Source organism: Rhinopithecus roxellana, chromosome 19 (assembly GCF_007565055.1).
Source record: "Rhinopithecus roxellana isolate Shanxi Qingling chromosome 19, ASM756505v1, whole genome shotgun sequence".
NCBI classification, from domain to species: domain Eukaryota; kingdom Metazoa; phylum Chordata; class Mammalia; order Primates; family Cercopithecidae; genus Rhinopithecus; species Rhinopithecus roxellana.
Window position 1 is genome coordinate 45916982 of NC_044567.1, and position 27955 is coordinate 45944936.

The following is a 27955-nucleotide window of genomic DNA, read 5'->3' on the forward strand; positions in this document are numbered from 1 at the left end:
CGATTCTCCTGCCTCAGCCTCCTGAGTAGCTGGGATTACAGGCGTGCGCAACCATACCTGGCTAATTTTTGTATTTTTAGTAGAGACAGGATTTCGCCATGTTGGCCAGGCTGGTCTCGAACTCCTGACCTCACGTGATCCACCCGCCTCAGCCTCCCACAATGCTGGGATTACATAGCCAAGGTCTTTATTAAGTGCCTGTCAAATAATGCTCCTGATTTATAAGCGCCCCCGGCTCTACCTTCTGGGTGATCAGACACCAACATGGAGAGAAGAGAATTAACATCCTGAGGAGTCACATATGCTAAAATATAAAGAGTAAGATTGTGAGGAAACTGCAGGGGAAGCAGGTAGGTTAGGAAAAGGTATCCTCACTTTTCTGCTGACCGATGAGTCTTATAATTCTTGAATTTCAGTGCTGGAAAGGTCCATTAAACATTCCAGGAGATTCTAGGGAGCTTCCAGAATGGTAGAAGAACTGGAACCATAAAGCCTGGGGAAGGGATGGAAGTCCTTGGGAAAGAAGCACTAAACAGCCCAGTGGAGACAAGGAAGGATTGGTCTCTCTTGTGCTTCGAGCCCAGCAATGATTCTTCACTCAGATATGCCCCGGCAGGTCTTGCTGCTGGAGCCAGTGCTGTTCCCAGACCCAGGCAAGGTGCCATCCTACCCCGACAGGAAACAGGGCAGGAGGTGGGGCTGCCCTGGTGCCTGGTGTTGGGACGGGCCGGGGGGGAATCCTGGGTGTTGCGAGGACAAGACAGAGTCAGCTAGCTGTGAGGCTGGGGGAGGAGAAGACTTCTCTAGTCTGGGAGAGACCCCTCCTTTCCTAGCTCCTTGTACTTCCAAAAAGGCAGGCTTCCTCCTGTTACTAACCATACCAGGACTGACTACACAGGAGCCAGAAAGACTCAGAGAAACCTGTGACAGAGAAAAACAGAAGGGGGAAGGGAGAGAAGAGAATGTCAGAGGACACTAGGGAAAGAGAATGGGAACTTGTGGTCTAAAGAGGGAACCAAGTCTGGCCAACATGGTGAAACCCTGTCTCTATTACAAATACAAAAACTAACCAGGCATGGTAGTGTACGCCTGTAATCCCAGCGATTCAGGAGGGTGAGGCATGAGAATCACTTGAGACTGGAAGACAGAGGTTGCAGTGAGCCGAGACTGCGCCATTGCACTCCAGCCTGGGTGACAGAGCAAGATCTTATCTCAAAAGAAAAAAAAAAAATTAAATTTAAATTAAAAAAAAAAGAGGGAATCAACAAGAGCTGGCAGAACAGAATAAAGTCTCAAGCCAAATAACTCCCTCGCCTTGGAAGAGCAAGGCTGCCAGGGTCTTGGAGCCTCTGTTTATCGGGTACCAGTTCAGAGGTCAGTGAGCCTGAGCTGGCCCGGGAGGCCCTCCCTCCCTCCCAGAGGAGAACAATAGGCCTGTTTTCCTGAGCTCTTCCTGTAATCCAGAAGGCCCACACAGAGGAAGAGGGGGCAAAGGCAGTGGCTATACCCAGTGGGGGAGGGGGTATTTAGCCTCCCATAAATTCATTAGCTCCCTTAAAGACACCCCAAAACACCAACAATCTAAGTGTTAACATAGTGATGATTTGTTTTTCTAAGACCACCAGAGCGGGTACAAAAGAACCAGCGAGTAGGCAAGTGTAGGAGCAAAACTGCAAGTTTATTTTGGTCACCTAAGGTGTGGGGAAGAGGTCTGTCGGCCTCCGGCAAAGAAGGCCGACAGAGCCCCCCGGTTGGGCTCTCGGAAAACAAATCAAGTGACTGCTATGCAAATGAAGCTTTACAACCTATCCCTTAGCCCCAGTACCACCAGATTACTAACCCTAAACCCCATCTGTAGGAGATATTCTGAAGCCACCGCAGGGGAGGGGATAAGGGCCTGAGAGACAAGGGGCAGATGGGGTTTCCCCAACAATTTAAGTTCCACAAGGATACAGTACTGGTGGAGATATGGAAGGAGGGGCAAGTATTCTGACAGAAGGGTGGTGTCTTAGGCATCCTTCAATTAGATAGGAGTAGCTAAAGGCTGTGTGTGTGTGTGTGTGTGCATAAGAAAAGAAATAGGAGGGTATGTGTGTAAGAGAAAGAGCATCTTGGCCGGGCGTGGTGGCTCACGCCTGTAATCCCAGCACTTTGGGAGGCCAAGGCTGGCGGATTTGCCTGAGCTCAGGAGTTCGAGACCACCCTGGGCAACATGGTGAAACCCTATCTCTACTAAAAATACAAAAAATTAGCTGGGCATGGTGGTGTGTACCTGTAGTTCCAGCTACTCGGGAGGCTGAGACATGAGAATGGCTTGAGCCTCGGAGGCAGAGGTTGAAGTGAGCAGAGACCGTACCATTACACTCCAGCTTGGGCTACAGAGTGAGACTTTCTCTCAAAAAAAAAAGAAAGAAAAAAGAAAAGCATCTTTGCTGCCACCAGTCTACTATCTTTACACTCACCCTCTGCCATGCCCATCCTTGTCCCCCTCCCCACTCACAGACACCTCCAACAACAGCGCCGAGTATGCTTTGTGGGTTTTCACCATCTTGGGTGCTATGGCCACCATGGTCTCCAGTAGCCTGGGTGCTGCCTATGGCATGGCCAACAATGGCACCAGCATCGTGGCCATGTCTGACATGTGGCCAGAGCTGATCATGAAGTCCATCATCCCAGTGGTCATGACTGGTATCATCACCATCTATGGCCTAGTGGCGGCTGTCCCCACTGCCAGCTCCCTGAATGATGACATCAGCCTCTACAGCAGTTTCCTCCAGCTGAGCGCTGGCCTGAGTGGCCTGGCAGCTGGCTTTGCCATCATCGTCGTGGGAGACACTAGCAAGTGGGGCACTACCCAGCAGCCCTAACTATGTGTGGGCATGACACTGATCCTCATCTTTGCCAAGGTGCTCATCCTCTCCACAAAGCAGCCCCTCTCAAAACCCACCAGTCACAGAAGACGATGTAAAGAGCACCCCTCCTCGTTCCGGAACAAACAGCCTGACATGCCTGTGCCGGGCAGCTGGCCCTCAGGAGTTGGTCTTCTAAGTGTACGGTGTCCTAGAGCTCGTCGTCTGTTGGCTAGGCCTTGCCCCCTCCTGCCCTATGCTGTGGACACCTGAGCCTATTCATCACCCATCCAGGTCTCCGACCAGTGAGGACTCAGGCCCCTGGATGCCCCACCTGTCTCCCTTGAGTGCTCTATGTATAAGGATGAATTAGAATGAATTAGTCATTCTCTCTTCACTGGACATTTATAAAGCTTTGGCCTGTCCATGACCCTGCGGAGCAGCCCTTGTCTCCCAATTCTCTCGTAACCTTCAGGTAGAGTGTCACCTCACGGAGGTTCCCATTGCTGAGCCTCCTGGGACAGGACCATCCTCTCCAGCCCAGGCTAACAGGCCCAGTGCGGAGGCTGTGTGTGATAAAGTTCTCAGATGTCGGGGGAGGAAAAAAAAAAGAGAGATTGTGTGTACGAAAGAGAGAAAATGGAGTGGCTGTGCGAGCTGGAGATAGGGAAGTGGCTGGAAAAGTCTGATAAGATCACCTCCTCCTTCCTACCTAAGCAGAGATACCGGACACAGCCCCCCAAGGACCCAAAGGGTAAGTAGAGAGCCAGATGCCTGCCTTTCTCAATGGGAGGTGGCCCTCGCAGGCCTGAAGAAGTCTCCATTTACCCCAGAGCCAGCTAGGAAGCAGGTAGGTAGCACCATCCCCAAGCACCCAGGTGCCTGGGATGAACGGCAGGCCCAAAGCCAAACCATGAGATAGATTAAATGTTCCTATGGCAAGAGGAGGAGCAGGGGTCACCAGCATCTCGTCACTGAGCAAATGAAAGGAAGAGAGAAGATAGACTGGTACCCTCATCAATTTCCTACTGTCCATGACATACCATCATCAACTGGACTTTTTTTTTTTGGAGACAGAGTCTCGCTTTTGTTGCCCAGGCTGGAGTGCAACGGTGTGATCTTGGCTCACTGCAACCTCTGTCTACCAGGTTCAAGTGATCCTCCTGCCTCAACCTCCTGAGTAGCTGGGATTACAGGTGACTGCTACCATGTCTGGCTGATTTTTTTGTATTTTTAGTAGAGACGGAGTTTCTTTTTTTTTTTTTTTTTTTTTTGAGACGGAGTCTTGCTCTGTCGCCCAGGCTGGAGTGCAGTGGTGCAATCTTGGCTCACAGCAACCTCGGCCTCCCAGGTTCACGCCATTATTCTGCCTCAGCCGCCTGAGTAGCTGGGACTACAGGCGCCTGCCACCATGCCCGGCTGATTTTTTGTATTTTCAGTAGAGACTGGGTTTCACTGTGTTCACTGTGTTATCCAGGATGGTCTTGATCTCCTGACCTCATGATCCACCTGCCTTGGCCTCCCAAAGTGCTGGGATTACAGGCGTGAGCCACCGTGCCTGGCCAAGACGGGGTTTCACCGTCTTGGCCAGGCTGGTCTTGAACTCCTGACCTCAGGTGATCCACCCGCCTTGGCCTCCCAAAGTGCTGGGATTACAGGTGTGAGCCACTGTGCCTGGACTTTTTTTTTTTTTTTAAGACAGGAGTGTGGTGGCACAATCTCAGCTCACTGCCACCTCCCCTTCTAGGTTCAAGTGATTCTCCTACCTCAGCTTCCTAAGTATAGTAAGAGCTGGGACTATAGGTGCTCGCCACCATGCCCAGCTAATTTTTTGTATTTTTAGTAGAGATGGGGTTTCACCATGTTGGCCAGGCTGGTCTCAAATTGCTGACCTCAAGCGATCTGCCCGCCTGGGACTCCCAAAGTGCTGGAACTATAGGAGGGAGCCACTGCTGCCCAGCCTGGACTTTTTAATGAAGCCTTCAAAGAAAAACTCCTTTTCTCAGCTTTCCTTACTCTCTGAAACAGACTCTCCACTGCTAACTGTGCCTCTCACGCTGTGGAACTCAACCGCATCTTTTCATTCTGATTCCACAATGTGAAGTACTTGTCCTCTGTTTATTGATGGCTACCCGTGTTGTGAAGTGTTTTTATGGGAATGAAGCACAGGAGGGGAGGAAATCAGGCCAGTTCTATAAGTAGAAGGAAGGCAAAGAAACCAGGAAAAATATTTATGTGACGGGAGGAAGGGCAGTTTATAAATCACTCATGGATCTCTATGCCAGAGGGACGTGTGAGACACACGCATGCACATACGCACTGACTTGCAGGTACATGCAGAGGCAGCAACAAGTCAGGACATGACACATACGTGAATACAGATACCATTCTCATCAGAAACCAGTCAGAGCAGAGGGGCCCTGCCTGGAGCAAGGACACTGGAACTAATTCCCCTCCTCCTCCTCTCACAGGCTGATTTTGCTGCCTCCACGTCTAGGTTCCCCACAGATCTGGTTGCCTCAGACAGGGGCCCTGGGCTGGTGGCTGGACCCAGCCTGGAGGTCTTCACAGATGGAGGCCTACAGGAGGTGGCAGCTGACACCTGGAGGGAGCTGGATGAAAGCAGGCAGTGTGGAGTAGAGAAAGCCAGGTGGTGGGGGAGGGAGGGAGGGAGAAGAAGGGACCAGATTCAAGCAGCCTTGCGCTGGTTCTAAAATGGCCACAGCAAGGCAACGGACAGATGGTCCCTTTCTGATGCTGAGCTGGGGAAGTGGGGAAAGGGAAAAGGAAAAAATAAACACCATCACAGTCAAAAATTTAAAAATAAACTGAAAAACCTAAAAAATAAACAGCTTGCTTCTGAGGTTCCGTCTGCCTCCAGAACCTTCTAAGGGAAAATACAGAACTGCAGGCCTGGGAGAGCAGCCCCAGCCTCGGGTGTGAAGATGGCTGGAGGTCATTCTAGCCATCCCCTGTCCCCAGTTGGAGTATCTTGCAAAGTCTTCCGGGCAGCGGAGGTGGTATCTCGCCTTTACCTCCCCAGCACTTCTTCCCAAGTCTCACTGTAGGTAAGCAAGGCCATGGCTTTTCAAATGTCAGAGCTGTTTGATTCTGTCTCCTTCCCAAGAGTCAGTTTCTGTCCAACATCAGTAGAATCAAGTTCATCCTCTCACAGTTGCTGCCCCTCCTGCCACCACCCAACTGCCCAGACTTTACAGTTCACAGGGCACTTTCACAGCCATGACTGCATCTGCACTTAAACCCGCAGGGGGGCCGGGCGCGATGGCTCGAGCCTGTAATCCCAGCACTTTGGGAGGCTGACAAGGGCGGATCACGAGGTCAGGAGATCAAGACCATCCTGGCTAATACAGTGAAACCCCGTCTCTACTAAAAAATACAAAAAACTAGCCGGGCGAGGTGGCGGGCGCCTGTAGTCCCAGCTACTCAGGAGGCTGAGGCAGGAGAATGGCGTAAACCCGGGAAGCGGAGCTTGCAGTGAGCTGAGATCCGGCCACTGCACTCCAGCCTGGGCGACAGAGCGAGACCCCGTCTCAAAAAAAAAAAAAAAAAATCCCGCAGGGAAGCTGGGCAGGAATGACTACCACAGAGAACAGATGAGAAAGCCAGGGCTCTAACAAGTGAAATGTTTGTCAAGGTGAAGCAAGAGCTCAAGTTTGCATGGCCTTCCGATGGCACACAGCAACCACACTGCCCCCACCAACCACACTCCCCCACCAACCACACTCCCCCAACCAATCACACTCCCCTCCCAACCACACTCCCCCCACCAATCACACTTCCCCCAACCACACTCCTGGACCAGCCACACTCCTGAACCAAACATACTCCCCCCACCAACCACACTCCCCCCACCAACCACAGTCCTCCCACCAAACACACTCCCTCCACCAAACACACTCCCCCGACCAACCACACTCCCCCCCCACCAACCACACTCCCTCCACCAAACACACTCCCCCCCCACTAACCACACTCCCTCCACCAAACACACTCCCCCCACCAACCACACTCCCCCACCAACCACACTCCCCCCACCAACCACACTCCCTCCACCAACCACACTCCCCCCACCAACCACACTCCCCCCACCAACCATACTCCCTCACCAACCACGCTCCTCCCCCAACCACACTGCCCTCACCAACCACGCTCCTCCCCCAACCACACTGCCCTCACCAACCACACTCCCCCACCAACCACACTCCCCCTCAACCACACTCCTGGACCAACCATACTCCCTCTCAACCACACTCCCCCCACCAACCACACTCCCCAACCAACCACACTCCCCCTACCAACCACACTCCCCAAACCAACCACACTCTCCCCACCAACCACACTCCTCCCCCAACCACACTCCCCCTACCAACCACACTCCCCCCACCAACCACACTCTTCCACCAACCACGCTCCCCCTCAACCACGCTCCCCCTCAACCACTCCCCCCACCAACCACACTCCCCCCACCAACCACAATCCCCCTCAACCACACTCTCCCCACCAACCACATTCCTCCCCCAACCACACTCCCCCCACCAACCACACTCCTCCACAACCATGCTCCCCCTCAACCACACTCCCCCTCAACCACACTCCCCCTCAACCACACTCCCCCTCAACCACACTCCTCCTCAATCACACTCCTCCCCCAACCACACTCCCCCGCACCAATCACTCCCCCTCAACCACACTCCCTGATCAACTACACTCCCCCACCAACCACACTCCCCCACCGACCACACTCCCCCCACCGACCACACTACACCCACCAATCACTCCCCCCACCAACCACACTCCCCCTACCAACCACACTCCCCCACCAACCACACTCTCCCCACCAACCACACTCCCCCACCAACCACACTCCCCCTCCAACCACACTCCCCCACCAACCACACTCCCCCACCAACCACACTCCCCCAACCACACTCTCCCACCAACCACACTCCCCCACCAACCACACTCCTCCCCACTAACCACGCTCCCCCTCAACCACACTCCCCCTCAACCGCACTCCTGGACCAACCACACTCCTCCCCCAACCACACTCCCCCCCACCAATCACACTCCCCCTCAACCACACTCCCCGATCAACTACACTCCCCCACCAACCACACTCCCCCCACCAACCATACTCCCTCACCAACCACGCTCCTCCCCCAACCACACTGCCCTCACCAACCACACTCCCCCAACCACACTCCCAACCACACTCCCCCTCAACCACACTCCTGGACCAACCATACTCCCTCCCAACCACACTCCCCCCACCGACCACACTCCCCCCACCGACCACACTACACCCACCAATCACACTCCCCCACCAACCACACTCCCCCCCACCAACCACACTCCCCCCACCAACCACACTCCCCCCACCAACCATACTCCTCCCCCAACCACACTCCCTCACCAACCACACTCCCCCACCAACCACACTCCCCCTCAACCACACTCCTGGACCAACCATACTCCCTCTCAACCACACTCCCCCCACCAACCACACTCCCCCCACCAACCATACTCCCCCCACCAACCACACTGCACCCACCAATCACACTGCCCCCACTGGGTAGATTCCATTTCCCTCTGTGGGCCAAACAGGTTCTTCCTCAGGCTCACATATGACTGCTGTACAGCTGAATATCCCAGCTATGGTTTACCGGGAGCCTTGCCAATTCTCATGGTGTGCCTTTTGGTTCTTGCTGGCATGGGGATGAGGCAGAGGGGCAGGAGCACTGCACTAACTAGTGGCTTTCGCTCCGTTCCTTCTCACTCCTGGGTCTCCACATGCTGTTCACTCTTGCGAGTTCATCACTCTCCTCCTCTTTACCTGGATGCCTCGTGCCCATGGTCCCAACCTCCACTGAGACAATGTCACCTCCAGGAAGTGCCCCTGATGATCCTCTCCTCCCACAATACCCTGTACTGACCCTTTCATGACACCAATTACATTTTCATGATTGATTTTCTTATCTGTCTCCTCTGCTAGACTAAGTTCTTGGAGGTCAGGGCTGCCCTCAATACCTGCCTGTGGAATGAATGAATACAGAAATAAAAGAAAGCTGGTGTTATCTAGAAAAATCTCCCTCCTTCCTTAATGCAGCAGTTTCTAACACTAGTTTTGGATTATTTCCATCCTTCCAAAATAATCCTTGAATATTCACTTAAGTGGAATGCATTAGAGCAGCTACTAAAAGTGAATCTTCTTTTTGTCACATGAATCAGCACCTTATAATTTATATGCTCGGTCAATGTTTTACCAGAGTGGACTTTCTTTTTTTTTTTTTTTTTTTGAGGCGGAGTCTCGCTCTGTCGCCCAGACTGGAGTGCAGTGGCGCAATCTCGGCTCACTGCAAGCTCCGCTTCCCGGGTTCACGCCATTCTCCTGCCTCAGCCTCCCGAGTAGCTGGGACTACAGGCGTCCGCCACCTCGCCCGGCTAGATTTTGTATTTTTAGTAGAGACGGGGTTTCACCATGTTAGCCAGGATGGTCTCGATCTCCTGACCTCGTGATCCGCCCGTCTCGGCCTCCCAAAGTGCTGGGATTACAGGCTTGAGCCACCGTGCCCGGCCCCAGAGTGGACTTTCTTAGTTCTTTTTCTTTGAGGCAGAGTCTCACTGTGTTGCCCAGGCTGGAGTGCAACGACACGATCTCGGCTCACCGCAGCCTCCGCCTGCCAGGTTCAAGTGATTCTCCTGCCTCAGCCTCCCAAGTAGCTGGGATTACAGGCACAAGCCACCATGCCCAGCTAATTTTTGTATTTTTAGTAGAGACAGGGTTTCACCTTGTTGGTCAGGCTGGTCTTGAACTCCTGACCTCAGGTGATCCACCCACCTTGGCCTCCTAAAGTGCTGGGATTCCAGGTGTGAGCCAGTGCGCCTGGCCCGAGAGTGGTCTTTCTCAAGGCAGGGAATTGCTATATGGTTGGCAAAAACCAAACGGGAACACTAATAATGGCCCAAAGAGGTCGGGAGACAACAGGGCCAGGAGAGATGAAGGGAAGGCTTCCTGGAGGAGAGAAGAGTCAGCACAGTGGAAAGGAGAAGGAAATGGGCAGAGGCTGGGCTGGATGAGCAGGGCCAAAGAAGTCTCCATCGCAGGCGGGCAGACAGTGAGCAGGAAGGCTCTAAGATGGAAGAGGGTAACTCAGGGGTAGGCTTTCTTAGCTGAGGCCAACAGCAAGACAGGAGCGTGGTGAAATGGAATGATAGGGAATGCTTAGTGTTTACTGTACTAAGAATCAGAAGGCCTGGGCACTGGTTCTGACTCTTCTGTATAAAAATCGCTTAACCTCTTGGAGGCTCTTTTCCTTACCTACCCAGGCCCATTTCATAAGAATTCACCGACATAAAAACATTTTAAAATCCACAAAGTGCTACAAATTTGCATAGAGTCATTAGGAAGAAACTGGCTCCCACTGAGCAAGGCAAAACTGTGGCAAAAAGTGATTTACTGAAACTGTTGGCGTTGCTGGGATTTAGGGTGAAGTGCGGCAGTTCAGGAGAGAATAAATGAGAGAAAGAGCAGAACTGAGAGGAGGGCAGGTGAGGGAGAAGGGAGGAAAAACAGGTCTGTGGCCTGAGGCTGACGGGCAGGGAGGAGGGGCAGTCCCTGGGGAGCGGACACCAGAGAGAGCAAGGAAGGGCACAGCATGGCAGTGGGAGGGGGCAGAAAGGAGATGCCAGGTCCGTTCAGGCTGGCAGATGCCAAGCTAACGGAGGAGGACAACACCAGTCATCAGGGGTTGGATAATAATAAGGCTTCTTGCTGCTGGTTTTCAATTGCAGCACAAACAGATCATTATACCTTATTGCCAGCCTCCTCCTGTGGGAGTCAGGTGTCCACAAATCCAAGGGAAGAGACTAGGGAAGCTTCATGACCAAGAAAACTTGTGACCTGCACCCATATGATTCCGAATTCCAGAAGACCAATGAGAGGCCACGAGGGAAAACTTAGGACTGAAAGCTCTGAAGGGCAAGGGGACAGGAAAAGAGACCCTGGAAGGAGTGGGAGAGGGTGCGAAGCTGAGTCAGCTGGAGGAAGAACAGGTAGAGGGTGGGGCCAGCAGGAAGGGGAGGAAGGACTGTCTGAATCACACTCTGAGAAAGAACAGGGTTACTCTCCAAAGGGTGGAGACCAGATATTCTCTGGCCCCACCAAGGACCAACCCAGGATAAATTACAGCTGAAGAGACGCAGGTGAGACAGAAGGGGAACTTCCTGACCAGCAGGATGGAGCAAACATGTTCACTCAACTTTTCACCAGGCCTGTCTCTCCTGTTTATCCTAAGAAACCTTCCCAGACACTTTTCATGCCAACTCTATGGTCTGGTGAACCAGCTCATGTATTCATTCAACAAACACTGAGTGTCAGCTATAAACAGACCTTGCTAGATACTAGAATGTGGCACTGAACAAAACAGAAATGGTCCCTTCTTCCTTCATGAAGCTTACAGTCTAGTCAACGAAGCAGACATTAGAGACATAATTACATAACACCTGTGAAAGACTGATGCGAAAGTAGAGAGTGCTATCAGAACGACTCAAGGAGGCTGCAGCGAGCCATGCTTGCGTCACTGCGCTCCAGCCCGGATGACAGAGGGAGACAGTATCTCAAAAAAAAGATGAAGAAGAAGAAAAGAAAGACTAAACGGAGGTCGTGATGGGGAAGGGAGCCAGGAAATGCCTGCTAAGGAAGTGATATTTAAGCTGAGACCAGCCCGGTGCAGTGGCTCACACCTGTAATCCCAACACTGGGAGGCCGAGATGGGCAGATCACCTGAGGCCGAGAGTTCGAGACTAGCCAGACCAACATGGAGAAACCCCGTCTCTACTAAAAATGCAAAAAATTAGCCGGGCATGGTGGCGGGCACTTGTCATCCTAGCTACTCAGAAGGCTGAGGCAGGAGAATTGCTTAAACCAGGAGATAGAGGTTGCAATGAGCCAAGATGGCACCACTGCACTCTGGCCTGGGCAACAAGAGCAAAACTCCAACTAAAAAAAAAAAAAAAAAAAAAAAAAGCTGAGACCACAGGGACAAGCAAGAGTTAACCAAGGGAGGAACAGGGATGGGGAGTACACAAAGGCTCAAGGCAGGAATCTCAATCTCCAGGCAAGGCAGAGTAAGGAGCCCAGCATCCTGAGCCGCCCAGCCCTGAATCTGTGCCTTTCAATAAAGCTTTTTATACATTTTTGTGCGAACGTCTTGTCTCCCACATCCCAACAAAGCTGTGTATCCCCAAGGGTGAGGCACAGGTTTTCCCCTCAGGCTGAATGCTTTCTCTGGGTGGGTCCAGAGCTTTTACAGAAAACAGCACGCAGGGCCAGAGTGACTGCCCAGTGATTGCCGGAATTCCTGAGTCAGGACAAACAGGACTTTCGTGTTCAGACTGAAGTTACACTCTTTCTTGCAGTGACGCTGGAAGACTTTCAGGATATGGCAGGAGGCTCTAGGTCTGGGAAAGGGGAGCCAAGCCCACAGAATTCCAGGTCTACACCTGGGGCTCACTGACTCACTCGCAGCCATTTACATTAAAATCAATAGACTGGGTGGTTTTCTCTTTCTTTTTTTTTTTTTTTTTGAGATGGAGTCTTGCTCATTGCCCAGGCTGGAGTGCAGTGGCGCGATCTCGGCTCACTCCAAGTTCCACCTCCCGGGTCCACGCCATTCTCCTGTCTCAGCCTCCCGAGTATCTGGGACTACAGGCGGCCGCCACCTCGCCTGGCTAATTTTTTGTATTTTTAGTAGAGACGGGGTTTCACCATGTTAGCCAGGATGGTCTCGATCTCCTGACCTCGTGATCTGTCCACCTTGGCCTCCCAAAGTGCTGGGATTACAGGAGTGAGCCACCGCGCCCGGCCGGTTTTCTCTTTTTTTAAACAAAATACTAAGTCGGGGGAGAGGAACGTTAAAGAACCTCAGGAGACATGCTTTGTGGGAACTTTGTACAGTAAGAAAAGTTGGGCAGCTACCACCTGTCTAATGGGCATTTACCAGACTAAGTACTTTACATCCCTTTTATTTAATACTCTCAACATCCCTATTAGGTGAGTCTTGTTACCTTCATTTTATAAAGGACAAAACTGAGGCACCAGGGGCCCGGTACACAGTGGCTCAGGCCTGTAATCCCAGCACTTCGGGAGGATGAGGCGGATGGATCACCTGAGGTCAGGAGTTCAAGACAAGCCTAGCCAACATGGCAAAACCCCGTCTCTACTAAAAAATACAAAAATGAGGCCGGGCGCAGTGGCTCACACATGTGATCCCAGCACTTTGAGAGGCCGAGGCGGGCGGATCACGAGGTCAGGAGATCGAGACCATGCTGGCTAACACAGTGAAACCCTGTCTCTACTAAAAATACAAAAAATTAGCTGGGCGTGGTAGCAGGTGCCTATAGTCCCAGCTACTCGGGAGGCTGAGGCAGGAGAATGGCGTGAACCCGAGAGGCGAAGCTTGCAGTGAGCTGAGATCGCACCACTGCACTCCAGCCTGGGTGACAGAGCGAGACTCCGTCTCAAAAAAAAAAAAAAAAAAACCCAAAAACTGAGGCATAGGGGTATGAGTTACTCACCAAAGAACACATAGTAAGTGACAGAACTGGGGTTTGAATCAAGCCTGTCTCCAAGGCCTGTGCAGTCACAGGGAGGGATGATGGGGAAGGCCCCCCATTTCAGGTCCCTCTCTGTCCCTAAGGAACAGTTCCCTGTCTTCACAAGTCAATCCCCACTTGGTTCTGACTGCTTTTCCTCCTCAGCACTAACACACTCAGGAAACCATCTTTGGAGTGTACGTATCCTGAAGGTCATATTTCAAATCAAACAGTCCTTCAGACTCCCTCCTGTCCTCCCTCGCTCCTTCCCTTCTCTCTCCTCCCTCTCTCTCCTTTTCAACAGAGACGAGGTCTATACGTTGCCCAGGTTGGTCTCAAGCTCCTGAGCTCAAGCACTGTACCCACCTCTGCCTCCCAAAGTGCTGGGAATACAGGCATGAGCCACTGTACTGGGCCCAGAGCTTTTTCTGAAACTTCCCTTTATTTTTTTGTGTCCTTCCATGCCCACACTCTGACACTGCGCTCAACCTGAGATCTCTCCACACAGTAGGAACTGGTGTTTCCCAGACCAGCTGTGAGACACCACCCGCCCTGGTCACTGGCACCCCCCGTTTCTATCAGCTCCTCCCAGCTTAACACACAGTCACCACCTCATACATGCACTTTTCCTTATATAGAGAACACTGCAATTTACACATTTGATATATTCATATGTTTAAGTCCGTGTGAGAACAAATAAAGCATATTTTGACCTCTATGACAGGGGGCTGGCTCTGTCTCATAGTAGGCACTCAAAAATTTTTAGGAAGAAAGAAGGACTCCTGGCCCTGAAGGGATATTAGGGATCCTATCATCCTACAGCCCTCGGGAAACACTCCCTGCAACTGTGTAGGCTTGGAGACAGATGTGGATTCAAACCAGCTTCAGCTCACCTAGTCAGGCATGGTGGTGGGAGCCTGTAATCTCAGCTACGCTAGAGGCTGAGGCAGGAGAATCACTTGAACCCGGGAGGCAGAGGATGCAGTGAGCTGAGACTGCGCCACTGCACTCCAGCCTGAGCGAGACTCCATCTAAATGAATGAATGAATGCATGAATGAATGAATGAAATGGAACCGAAACTAGAACCAGGTTGCCCAGCTCCTCGTGCCATGTACCCTCCATGGATCATACTGCCTCAAAGGCAAAGGCAAACAGCCCATTGTGTTAGCAGGCCTTCCACTGACAGTTCTTTAGAGATGGGCAATTTGGGCCACCTGAGGAGGTTATGAGGCCAGGACAGGAGATCTGGGCAGTAGCAGGTATGTTCATTGTTAACTTGTGAAACACACCTAATCTGCAAAGACTACACTTTGGACCCCACACTGACCAATCTCACATGAGATCTTTGTTTCTGTGAGGACTGGGCAATGCGGCAGAGTCATGAGACATGAGCATGGGAAGTCAGCTCTCACTAGCTCCGAGACCTTGACTGACTGCTGGCACCTTTTGAAATGTAAGATGGGGCCGAGCATGGTGGCTCACACTTGTCATCCTAGTACCTTGGGGGGCAGAGGTGGGAGGATCACTGGAGGCCAGGAGTTCAGGGCTGCAGCGAGTTATGACCATGCCACTGCATTCCAGTCTGGGCAACAGAGCATGACCCTGTCTCAAAATCAGTAATGATAAGATGGCCCATAGATGCTCTGCTATCAACACAAACACTTCAATCACTTATTACTTTTATTGGCGATGGTGATGGGAACAACATCCAGGCAGACTGCAAGATAACACCTAAGGATGTTAGTGTCTCTAGGAGTCATCAACTGGAACATTCCTTCATTCAAACTTTGAACATTAGGGTGGGGTAGACTGAGACTCAGTCCAAGGAAAACAACTGACTGCCATTCAGACCTGGCTTAGTCTAAGAAAAAAGTAGGCTTCAGACTGCAGCAAGAGGAATTGTGGTGAGAAAGGCCATTCAGTATTGGGCATTTCCTGGCAGGTGTCATCAAATACGTGTAGCCTCCTCTAAGGTTGTACATGGAGGCAGAGAAAAAAAGACCTCATAAGTCCTTGAGTCTTCCCTTGATCCTTGCAATCTGACACTATTGTGAGGAAAGGCAGAGGTCTTTTGCACTGCAGGCTTCTCCCTGGTAATGTAAGGGCACAGCCCACAATAGTGTACCCTAACATACCACCCCAGCCTACCAGCTAGAGGCCTGTATTGTGACCTCTAAGACAGGGGGCTCTCCTACCCTCTTCTCTTCCTGGGTCACCTGAAGAATAAGTATGTCTCTCCCTCCCTTTTTCCTCCTTCCCCATGAAGGTCAGTGAGAAACTGTAAATAGCAAGAATGAGGGAAAGTGAGGAGGCCAGGGAGGCCACTGCATTCATCTCTGTTCTAAAATATCCAACTCAGCCATGCGCGGTGGCTCACGCCTGCAATCCCAGCACTTTGGAAGGCTGAGGCAGGCGGATCACTCGAGGTCGGGAGTTTGAGACCAGCCTGACCACCAGGGTAAAACCCCCATTTCTACTAAACATACAAAAATTAGCTGGGCGTGGTGGCGCGCGCCTGTAGTCCCAGCTATTGTGCTTGGGAGGCTGAGGCAGGAGAATAGCTTGAACCCGGGGATAGAGGCTGCAGTGAGCCAAGATCGTGTCACTGCACTCCAGCCTGGGTGACAGAGCGAGAGACTCTGTCTCAAAAAAAAAAGAAAAAAAAATGCAATTCCAGGTCACGCTTTGGGTCTGTCCAGGGGTATAAACACCAGAGGAATACAGAGCCTGACCTGGTTCTCAAATGCCCAGGCCTGGAAGTCCAGGAGGGTTGACCCCCCTTTAACACATGTACCCCTCACATACTAATACAGAAATGCTGTTATATTCTATCATCTTCATCCCCTAAACGACCTTATTTCCAACTTCCTCTAGCACCTAACCATCAGACCCCCAGGATGAGATGAAGTAAGAGGCTGAAAACAAGCACGATGACGAACATGAGCATAGCAGAAACCAGAACGCACGTCATAGCTGGGGGATGGCGAAAGGAACTGAATACGGAACAGAAACCCTTAACTTTTCTTGCTACTGCCCAATCCTCTTGTGATTCCAGGCAGCCATTTCATTTAAAATCCCTTTCAGAAGTCTGTCATCTTGCATGAGAACTGGGAGGCTGGGAGAGGGGTTGTGTTCCGGGTTGGCTGATGATACATGGACTTCTGAGACATGCACCTAGGCTGACTCAACAAATATTAAGCATCTGGTCGGTCAGACCCTCTGCTCAACTCTGCACATGCAAAAGACGATGAGGTGCGGAATGGCGGCTGCCAGGGGCTGGAAGGTGGCGGGTCACAGAGTCAGTGTTTACCGGGTACAGAGTTTCATCTGGGGAGGATGGAGTAGTTCTGGAGATGGATGGTGGTTACAGTTGCACAACAGTGTGAATGTACTTAATGCCACAGAACTGTACACTTAAAAATGGTTATAATGATAAGTCTTATATATACTTAATCACATTAAACAAAACAAAACAAAACACATTTTTAAAGGGTGGGGGGAAATGAGACAGCCTTCCTCTCCTCCCTCTGAAGAGGCTTTCTTTTGAATGATTCGACTGTCTTTCCTCCAGACCAAATATTCTGAATTCTTCTGCATGTCCTTCTTGTCATCACAGTGATCTGCCCAGCAGCTCTACATTTAGAAATCTCTATCGGTTCTGGGTACGAGCCCCATGTAGCTCTGTATTCCCAACATGTGCTCCCCAGTGCCAACCCACCAGCAGTTCAGCTCAGGCTCAGGTCACTTACTCTCCCCACCTCAGAAAGACCCAGGTATACGAATAAAAGGTGTCCTCCATTAAGACACAGATCTAGAGGCCACGCGCTCCTGGAGGGCGGTAACTATCTTTCATACTGGCTGTCTCCAGCCCACGAAACTGGCCATATTCCAAAAGTCTCCAAAAACTTTACTGAGAAACATTATGAATAATGTTATAGTCCTCAGTAAGCCCACAAAGCCTATTTACCACAGGTCACAGGAATATCACACATTTACAATTAAAACAGGCGGCCGGGCACGGTGGCTCACACTCGTAATCCCAGCACTTTGGAAGGCCGAGGTGGGTGGATCACCTGAGGTCAGGAGTTCGAGACCAGCCTGATCAACATGGTGAAATCCCGTCTCTACTAAAAATACAAAAATTAGCCAGGTGTGGTGGTGTGCACCTGTAATCCCAGCTACCTGGGAGACTGAGACATAAGGATCGCTTGAACCTGGGAGGTGGAGGTTGCAGTGAGCCTAGATCGCGCCACTGCACTCCAGCTTAGGCAAAAGAGCAAGATTTCAGCTCAAAAAAAGCGAAAACAAACCAAAAACAGGCAGAAGACAATACTAGTTGCATGTAGTCTAGAGTGCCAGCTATACACTGCCCTCCTGTCCTCCCCTCAGTGCCCACCCCCAAATATACCCCACCACGTGGGAGCAGACCTCCCTCCAACAGCATGGCAGCCCAGGTTTTGGAGACAGACTTGAGTCTGAATGTGGGCTCTGCTGCTTCCTGGCTGTCCAACCTCAGGCAAGTTACTTAACTTCCAGGTTAATTTCTGTAAGCTTTGGTTTCTTCATCTTGCAAACGAGGATAAATCCTCCACCTCAAAGGGTTATTGTGAGGGACAATGAGATTACAGAAGGAAAGAAGCTACTGCACAGTAAGTGTTCCTTACCGTTCTTATTTCAACCCCAAACACCCCCTTCTGAAATGAATCCACATTGTAATATAAATAACTTCTATCAGAGCAACCTTCATTCCAAACAGAAGACAGACAGAAAAGGGACCTACTAGAACCAACCAACTTCTTTTTTTGTGTGTGTGTGTGACGGGGTCTCGTTCTGTCGCCCAGGCTGGAGTGCAGTGATGCAATCTTGGCTCACTGCAACCTCCACTTCCCGGGTTCAAGGGATTCTCCGGCTCAGCCTCCCCAATAGTTGGGATTCCAGGTGCCTGCCACCATGCCTAGCTAATTTTTTGTATTTTTAGTAGAGACGGGGTTTCACTATGTTGGCCAGGCTGGTGTTGAACTCCTGACCTCAAGTGATCTGCCTGCCTCGGCCTCCCAAAGTGCTGGGATTACAGGCGTGAGCCACCGTGCCCGGCCCCAACCAACTTCTGATTCACATCCTGCCTGTCCCCCTACCGTGCTTCAACACGTGGGGTTCAGGTAGTTTCCACTGTGAGGAATGACCTTGTTAAGGTTAGGCGGACTCTCTCCAGCTCCTACAAACCTTGGCTACCCAAGGCCAGGAGCCTGTCAAGTTCTGCTCTCCTGACTGGGGGTGGGAAGCAGCGAGTTGTGGAAGGCAGCTCTGCGGCACAGCTCCAGCTCCTCCTGCTCAGCTGTGCTGCTTCCTAGCCACTCGCCCACCCTGAAAGGATACACTACGGCAAGGGGTCTTCTTCTTCTTTTTTTTTTTTTTTTGAGACGAAGGCTCGCACTGTTACCCAGGCTGGAGTGCAGTGGCATGATCTCAGCTCACTGCAAGCTCCGCCTCCCAGGTTCAAGCAATTCTCCTGCCTCAGCCTCCCGAGTAGCTGGGACTACAGGCGCCCGCCACCTCGCCCGGCTAATTTTTTGTATTTTTCGTACAGACGGGGTTTCACCATGTTAGCCAGGATGGTCTCGATCTCCTGACCTCGTGATCTGCCCACCTCGGCCTCCCAAAGTGCTGGGATTACAGGCGTGAGCCACCGCGCTCGGCCCAAGGGCAAGGTGTCTTCTACTCTCTCTGGTCACTCCCTGAGATGTGAGTAATGACATTCATTCACCACACCTCTGTCTTCAAAAAGACAAGTATAGGATGAAAAGATCCCAGAGAAGAGACGATGTGCTGGCCCCTCTCTCAGATGCTGCATGCACCTGCCTGTCTTTGCCTCACACTGCTTAGGCTTTGGGGCACTCTGTCCAACTGTTTTCTTGAAGACTCTTTCCTCAGTCACTTAGAATTAAAGACTAACTATTGCAAGCTTCAGCCACTTTCTTAAAAATGTGCCTTGAAAGAAAGAGTGGGTGGGTGGTGAAAAGAGAACATGAAAATCTTCCTTACAGTCTGGCTGGGAGCCTACCCATTTTACCTCCAGAGGTATGCTGGCAGACAAAAGCTGCTAGATATGTGCCATGCACAGGGGTAATTTAGAGCCCGCATTCCTCTCTCTACCTGGAAAGAAGTACACAGGGGACTTAGGAACTTTCTACTTCATGGAAGAAACCTATCCAGTCCTTCCCTGGGTCTCTCCCGTGTCCATAACAAGTTCATGAGAGGTACCAGTGGCAATCTGGGTGGAAAAACAGTTCTTCGATGCACTGTCCCAGACTCTGCCAGATGGTTAATATCCCCAATCCCCATGTGCTAAATGCCGTTAGTGCTCCCAAGACATCAAATGCCATTAGTGCTCCCAAGACTTTTTTTTTTTTTTTTTTCTTTTTAAAGACAGAGTCTGGCTCTGTCGCCCAGGCTGGAGTGCAGTGGCCCAATCTCGGCTCACTGCAAGCTCCACCTCCTGGGTTCACACCATTCTCCTGCCTCAGCCTCCCGAGTAGCTGGGACTACAGGCGCCCGCCACCATGCCTGGCTAGTTTTTTTTTAATTTTTAGTAGAGACGGGGTTTCACCATGTTAGCCAGGAGGGTCTCAATCTCCTGACCTCATGATCTGCCCGCCTCGGCCTCCCAAAGTGCTGGGATTACAGATGTGAGCCACCACACCCGGCGCTCCCAAGACAGTTAATCCTCCCTCCTCAACATTTCCAAACACTCCCTGGAGGCCAGCGGTGCCCTGGCTGAGAACCACTGAGTCAGCACCTGTATTGCTTTGAATCCCACGGTGCCCAGCACATACTGGGCACCCTGTACTGCTTGTGGATTGAATCTAGTAGGAAAGGAGCAGTCACAGACATACTTAGATCCATGTCTCTTACCAAGTAATTTCTGAACCCCTACTGTGTGCTCAGCATCTTTATATGGATCAAGAGGAGATATGGATCACAGTCTCTACACATAAGGAAGTGGTAGGAAAAACAAGACCATAACACATTATTCAATATAAGGCAATATATAAGCCAATGCTAAATCGTAAGGTCTGTGAGAAAGTGGATGACGTGATTAGTAAAGGCGGGCAAAATTCGGGGAGGCTTTCTGGGAAAAATCATAAGTTGAGGTGGCTTTTGAAGGAGGTGGGCTTGTCTTCATTCAGCCCTACTGATCCTCAGCCTGTCCCCGCCAGGACCGCTGTTCATGGAAAACTCCTCTAAGCCTGTGACTCTAGGAGCAACGCGGCAACCCAAGCCCTTCAAATCCCCAGGTGGCTCCTGGAACAAGAGGGTGTGAGGAATTTCCCATTCTTTGTCAGAAGACCAGCAAATATCAGGCCTGCTTTTAGGAGGCCTGCTCATCCCAAAGGCAATGGAAGAAACCACTGGCGGAAGTGCCAATGGTGGAGGTGCCCAAGACAGAAGCAAAAAGCATTTGGTGCTCTGTGTACATACGGAGTCATGGGCTCCAAGTGGTGGGGCTCCCAGTTGTAACCACAGATACTCCCCACATTGCCTGTCCCCTGTGGCCCTGGAATTCTCCTGCTGTGGATGAACCTGAGGTCTCAGCTATCTCCTCTGTCAAAGGTCTTCTTGCCGCCTCACTCGCCAACCATCACCATTTTTCTTAGGCAGCTCATCCCCATTTCCTCCATTCATCTCTCTCTAGTCACCCAGGCTCCTCCCACAGGCTGTGCCACCAAACTCAGGATCCTCACAGCCCATCCCACCGTCTTCTCCACTGCCATCCTCCTGACATTCAAGCTGGTCCCAGAGTCTGGCTCCTCCAGGAAGCCCAAAACTCGTGGCTTCCCCAACCCTGTTTCCTTTCAAACATGTAAAACCAGTAACACTCCCCCTCCACACCCCACTCATCCTTTACTTGTATACAATGTAAATCGAGAGTCTTGTCTATTTATATACACTATCTATCTAATGTTAGAAAGAATCCCACTTCCCACAGACCACAGGAGCTAAGCTGAGGGCTGGGCCTACTTGTTCTTATTTCTGTGAGACTTACCTACCTTCCACACCCCAGGCACCCCTTAGGCTAATAACATCTAGGGATATACCCTCCTCTCTCATACACCCTACTTTGAGGAGCCACATCTAAGTCCACAGATCCAGGACCCAGAGTCCCTCCCCCAGTAAGTAAAAATGAGGATTATATGAGTCATAAGCTCTTTCCATATACATGCTCTTAACTTTTGAGACAAACAAATAAACCATTTCTTCCCCTCCCACAGGAAGATTCAGAAGAAATCCTTTTGGAACGAAGCCTGGAGTTTCCACCCCCTCCTCAGGCTTCTTGCCCTCGATTGTTGACCAAATGCTTCACCATAAGAATGGCCCCATTCCAGAGTCTCCCAATTCTTGCCATCACCAAACTCTACCTGCTGGTTCAACTCTATCTAATCTTTCTGCAGCAATGCCAGTTTAGCTTTCTGATGTGATTTACGTCTCTCTCAATCAACTAGATATTTTTGTCTTATAAAAGTTTCGTCTTGTAAAAGCAATTTTTTTTCCACGACACAGCCCTCAGGAGATCCTGAGAATATATAATCAAAATCATTCTTGTTATATGTGCCCATGGCATGTTAAAGTTTTCTGCTACAGGCCTTACCATGGCTTGCAATCACACACACACACACACACACACACACACACACACACACACACATTAATAATTACTTGATTAATGTCTCTCCCTACTACTAGACTGTAGGAGAACCATATCGGTCTTGTTCACCACTGTGTCCTCTGTGCCTAGTTCTAGATCTTTCCTCAAACAGAACATGAAATCCTACCCACACATAGCACGTACAACCTCAGGCTGTCTAGCCACTGGACAAAATCTCCAGGGGCTCTCTTGGGTCACTACAATTCCATCCCTCTTTTCTCTCCTCCCTCTACTATTCCCGCCCTTAGTAAGAACAAAGCGCCTCAAAACCCTTTTTCCATTACCCCCTAGAAGAGCTTCCTATAACTATGAGAGGCCCAGACTCAAGTCAAGGACTGGCTGGTTGGGAGGAGAATGGCAAAAGAACTGGAGAGAGAAGAGAATGGCCGTGAGCTGTGGACAGGATCCAACTCTTCTACCAAGTCATGTTTTTGTATCTTACTATACTCTGTGTGCACTCAAGAAATGCTTTAAGAGTTGACTTATTAACCTGATCACTTTTGTTCTGTCTTCAATCCAGGAAAGAGAACATTGTGACACACAGTAGTAAAAAGTAGGTGTTGAGGGGAGTGGGGCTGAAGACCAGGTTTCACGATGACTTCCCACTGACCACAGAAAATGAGTGTAATTCATGGAATAAGGTTTAACAAAAACGTCTCAATCTTGAAGGTTGTAGGATATTGAGGAAAACAGTAACAGTCACAAAAAAGAGTCTAGGCCGGGCACGGAGGCTCACGCCTGTAATCCCAACACTTTGGGAGGCCGAGGTGGGTGGATCACGAGGTCAGGAGATTGAGACCATCCTGGCTAACACGGTGAAACCCCGTCTCTACTAAAAATACAAAAAATTAGCCAGGCGTGGTGGCGGGTGCCTGTGATCCCAGCTACTCGGGAGGCTGAGACGGGAGAACGGCCTGAACCTGGGAGGCGGAGCTTGTAGTGAGCGGAGATCCGGACACTGCACTCCAGCCTGGGCGACAGTGAGAGACTTCATCTCAAAAAAAAAATTGGCCGGGCGCGGTGGCTCACGCCTGTAATCCCAGCACTTTGGGAGGCCAAGACGGGTGGATCACGAGGTCAGGAGATCGAGACCATCCTGGCTAACACAGTGAAACCCCGTCTCTACTAAAAAAAGAAAATACAAAAACTAGCTGGGCGAGGTGGCGGGTGCCTGTAGTCCCAGCTCCTCCGGAGGCTGAGGCAGGAGAATGGCGGGAACCCGGGAAGCGGAGCTTGCAGTGAGCTGAGATCCGGCCACTGCACTCCAGTCCGGGCGACAGAGCGAGACTCCACCTCAAAAAAAAAACAAAAAAAAAGAGTGTAGGCTTGGAAAGGCATTGCTTGGGTGGATGTCCCCAGAGATCTGGTTAAATAGCTTAGTAGAGGACTGAGTACTATATTACATCCTTCCCATAGAATTTGGAACCTGCTTCTCAACACAGTAGATTGCCAATGCTTGGCGACTGGTGCAGTAAAGGAGATTATTGATAACTTTCTCTGATTCAACTTTGTCTGGAGACAGATTTGACAGGCAGACCCTCACAGGTTCTGGAGATGCTCTTCAGTCCAGAATTGCTCTGTGTTTCTGGGTTGAGAGGTTACTGCATGCCTTCTCTACAGACCTACGCCAAAACACAAGCTTGGCAAGAGCGGTTGCACACTTCCTGCCATCGTGTCCCCTACATGACAAACAAAGGTGGTTTACATGTGCAAGTCGTGTGTGTGACCCTGTCTGAGGCACACAGTTCAATGCGGAAAGGAATGGAGGCCAGATTTGAAGTCAGGATTCTGTACGGCACAGTTTTAATTGAGCACCTGAGGCAAGAGTGAGGGGCTGGGCCAGCTGGCTCCCTTGCTGACCTTACCGTTATCTTACCCGTCAAAACCTCCCGCTATGTATATCCCTAAGGACTGTGGCAGTCTGTCCTGTCCCATAGCATAAAGGGTGGTGATGTCTCTGTCTCTGTTTGGGGAATGACTGGTCACCTAGTTTCGTCCAAGTTCTCAGGAATCTTCCTTCTGTCATTTTGCCAAAGCGGCATTTCACTTCACTCTAAATGCCTCGAGTTCTCCAAACAGCCCCATCCTCCTTTTGCAATTTTCTAGGGGAAAAAAGTCACTATTGAATGTCCTTACTTCTGCAGCAGGAGGTCACTCTTCCTCCTCTCCTGCCTAAGGCATCAGTCATCAACATTTGGACAGCTAGCACATCAGAACACAGTGGCAGTCCCACGTTGCTCAGCAGCCTAGAAATACATGCCCAGAACTGCCAGCTTTCCGAGTGGTGCTGGCTCCACAGCCGCACGAAGAGAGGAGGAAGGCGAAGACACTTCTCCAAAGAACAGACACAACACCACAGAATCATCTGAAAAAGAACATCTCTGTCAGCAGCTACCACCGAGCAACAAGTCCTTCTTGAATATGTTCCATGCTATGATTTCAATCCAGCCATGCTAAGCATAGCTCCACAGTTTCAAGGACACTGCAGTCGAAAACTTCGAGCTGGACGGTAAAAAGAAGCTGTTTGATTTATGAAGTGGGTCAACCAAAAGGAGCAATGCAAAAGGAAAGAGGTCAGGCCGGGGTCTGCCCCCTCCTTGTCCCATCTACTTCCGCTGATATTTATCCTTTGTGAGAAGCCAAGAGTTCCAAGTCAGAAGGTTCTCCTGGAATATAACCAAGCTTAGACACAGAGGCCCACATTTTCTGTTGGATGATCCTAACTTTACTTCAAGGGCATCGCTCAGCTGGAGGCTTCCAGAACTGTTTACCCCAGACAAGGTCTGATTCTAAAAACATCCCAGAAAAAATATATTCTTAATTGTGCATAAATAAAAGAGGGGCAAAAGGAAGCCTAAGAAGCCTGAGGTTTATTGAATACTTTCTCTAAGCAAGCACTGTGCTGCGCTTTCACTTGTTATAACAGGCACTTCTTCAATAAACATTTGAGCCCCTATTATGTGCAAAACACTGTTACAGCCACTGGGGATACAAAAATGAACAAAATAGTCAAAATCTTAGCTTTCACTGAACTGTTTTTTTTTTTTTTTGAGACAGAGTCTGGCTTTGTTGCCCATGTTGGAGTGCAGTGGTGCAGTCTCAGCTTACTGCAACCTCCACCTCCCAGGTTCAAGTGATTCTCCTGCCTCAGGCTCCTGAGTAACCGGGAGCTGGGATTACAGGCGTGCACCACCACACCTGGCTAATATTTTTTTTTTTTTTTTTTTAGTAGAGATGGGGTTTTACCATGTTGGCCAGGTTGGTCTAGAACTTCTTTTTTTTTTTTTTTTGAGACAGAGTCTCGCTCTGTCACCCAGGCTGGAGTGCAGTGGTGCCATCTCTATTCACTGCAAGCTCCACCTCCCGGGTTCACACCATTCTCCTGCCTCAGCCTCCTGAGCAGCTGGGACTACAGGCACCCGCCACCACGCCCGGCTAATTTTTTGTATTTTTAGTACAGACGGGGTTTCACCGTGTTGGCCAGGATGGTCTCGATCTCCTGACCTCGTGATCCACTCACCTTGGCCTCCCAAAGTGCTGGAATTACAGGCGTGAGCTGCCGCGCCCGGCCCTGGTCTCGAACTTCTGACCTCAGGTGATCCATCTGCCTTGGCCTCCCAAAGTGCTGGGATTACAGTCGTGAGCCACCACACCCGGCCACTGAACTGACATTTTAGTGGAGCTGACAGAAATACATATGTCAGCTGGTGATAAATACTATGAGGAAGGATAAAGCAGACTAAGGGAATGCTATATAAAATTTTATACAAAAATAAAGCAGAGGAGGGAGTGCTATTTTAGATAAAGTTGTCCTGGAAGGCTTCTCTGATTGCCATTTGATAAAAATAACTACAAAAAGGGCTATCACGTATGATCACTATGTGCTGGGAACTGTACTGAGTACTTCATGTGCATTTAATCCTAAGCAACTCTGCATTCAGTACTATCACCATGTCCACGATACAGGACTGAACGGAGCTTACAGAGGGTAAGGCTCTTGGCAGAATCTGCAGTAAGGGGAGCAGGGCCAGGGTTACATAGTAAGCGAGGAAGCTAGGACTTGAACTCAGGACTGTAACTCCAAACCCCATGCTTTTCCTCACCACACAATGCAGCCAGGCGGGTGGAGAAAAGGAGCCTCAAAGAGGTCAAGTGTGGCTGTGGCTACAAAGTAGCAGGTCCATCTGGCCTCCCCACACATGGCTAAGAGATTAACGCAATTCAATCTTCCCTAATATCAGGCGATTACTCTCATCACCAGCTGAAAACCAAGCCTTATCTTGAAACAAGAGGAGAAATACACCTTGGGCTCTTTAAGGCCAGCGAATAAATACTGAATATGTTCCTCTCCCATCCCTCTCCCCAGCCCCCAACACAAGATGGTGTAGTAAAGGGAGACACCATTTCTCACTGGAAAACAGACAGGAATAGCGCAAGAGATGACCACGCTAGCTGCTTGACAGTGCCACAGCTCTCTGAGGTGGAGTCAGGGGGACAGGCAATGAGAAAAGGTCAGCAGCAAGGAGAAGGTAGGCCCTCGCTAGTCCCATTTCAAAGGAGGTACAGCTCCTCCTCAAGCCCTCGCATTCTGGGGTGGAAAGGGGGAAGCAGAATGCTTTCTTAAACAGCGTAAGGCAGGCCAGACAGAAGCACTGGTAGCAGGTCACCAGGTCTCCTGAGGGGAGGGAGAGGAGAATAAGGCTGGAGGCAACTGAGGAAGGCTAACATTGCTTCAAGCCGAGAAGTCCAGAAGCGAAATACCACATCTAAGGTCAGAGGGTGTTTGTGGAATTGCTGGAAATCCCAGGTTGAGGGTCCAAGCCAAACTACCAGCTAAGAGGCTACAAGAGAAACCCAAGCAGAGTCCCACAAGGTTCAAAGCAAAGGTCGTGGTTTGGATCCACCCTTTTTTTTTTTTTTTTTTAAAGATAAGGTCTTGCTTTGTCACCCAGGCTGGAGTGCAGTGGCGCGCAATCTTGGCTCACTGCAACCTCCCCCTCCCCGGTTCAAGCGATTCTCCTGCCTCAGCCTCCTGAGTAGCTGGGATCACAGGAGTGTGCCACCACGCACGGCTAATTTTTGTATTTTTAGTAGAGACCGGGTTTCACAGTGTTGGCCAGACTGGTCTCGAACTCCTGACCTCAGATGATGCCCCTGCCTCGGCCTCCCAAAGTGCTGGGATTACAGGTGTGAGCACCTCGCCCGGCCTGACCCACCCATTTTTTATTGTATTTCAGTCACCCCAGCCACAGGAACCTGTGGCCAGTTAATCAATAACCAAGGTAGGAAGGATAGGTGGAAGTTCATCCCAGAATGGAGCACATTAAGAGACTTTTACTTAGAATCGGGATTTCCACCTTATATCCCAACTGACTCGGGCACCCCAGTTTAAACCCTGGCTTACCTGACCTTAAGAATCTCCCTCCTAAAGCCTTCAGACCCTCTCCCCATCAACACACACACGCGCCTGCGCACACAGAGAAATTCAACGTTCAGCCCCTCTCCCCAGAGATGTATCACCTTATCTCCAGCAAGTCAGGTCTCATAGCCCAACATTGCACCACACAAATTATGACCTGAAAATGGCAAGAAAAAAACTGTGTCACCTAGAGAAACCCAATTAACAACATGACTCTGCTCTCTTCAATTCCCCTCTCCCCTCCAGCCATATCCGGGGCACCTGCGTGGCTGACCGCCTTTTCCCACTACTGGCCATGTTCCCCGGCTGACTCAAAAGCCAGAAGACAGTCTGAGCGGGGGCCTCCAGAGAAGCGAACCTAGAGATGG

At 50.6% G+C, this 27955-nt stretch overlaps 1 protein-coding gene and 1 pseudogene across 8 annotated transcripts in view; one reads left to right on the top strand and one right to left on the bottom strand.

Moving 5' to 3' along the window:
- The window catches only part of MINK1 (misshapen like kinase 1), a 68987-nt gene that overhangs the window by 39608 nt on the left and 1424 nt on the right, over positions 1-27955 (bottom strand). The gene's annotated exons all lie outside the window — the stretch shown is intronic.
- On the top strand, positions 605-27897 carry LOC104663097 (annotated as a pseudogene).